We start from the raw sequence: 353 nt of genomic DNA on the forward strand, positions 1-353 counted from the left end.
TTCTGCAGGCTGTTTGTCACAAACACTGGTGCAAATTCACAAACCAGATGTGGACTCCAGAGGTGCGCACAGAGCTGAAGGAAATATAATCATTGCGTGTTGCAGACAAAAATACACTCAGTTTAGATTTCTGCAAAAAATATTGACCCCCCCCCCCACACACACACACACACACACACACACACACACACACACACACACACACACATTAAGTCTTAATTTAAAACATCACAATGAATATGCTCTGACATTTAAAGGGATAAAATGATTTAAAGGCCTCAACAAGTGGCTCGTTTCTCTCATCAGAAAATCTTCCCCATCAGATCCTTTCAGCAGCACAACACCAGCTTTTA

This window comes from Austrofundulus limnaeus, unplaced genomic scaffold, assembly GCF_001266775.1.
Source record: "Austrofundulus limnaeus strain Quisiro unplaced genomic scaffold, Austrofundulus_limnaeus-1.0 Scaffold43, whole genome shotgun sequence".
NCBI classification, from domain to species: domain Eukaryota; kingdom Metazoa; phylum Chordata; class Actinopteri; order Cyprinodontiformes; family Rivulidae; genus Austrofundulus; species Austrofundulus limnaeus.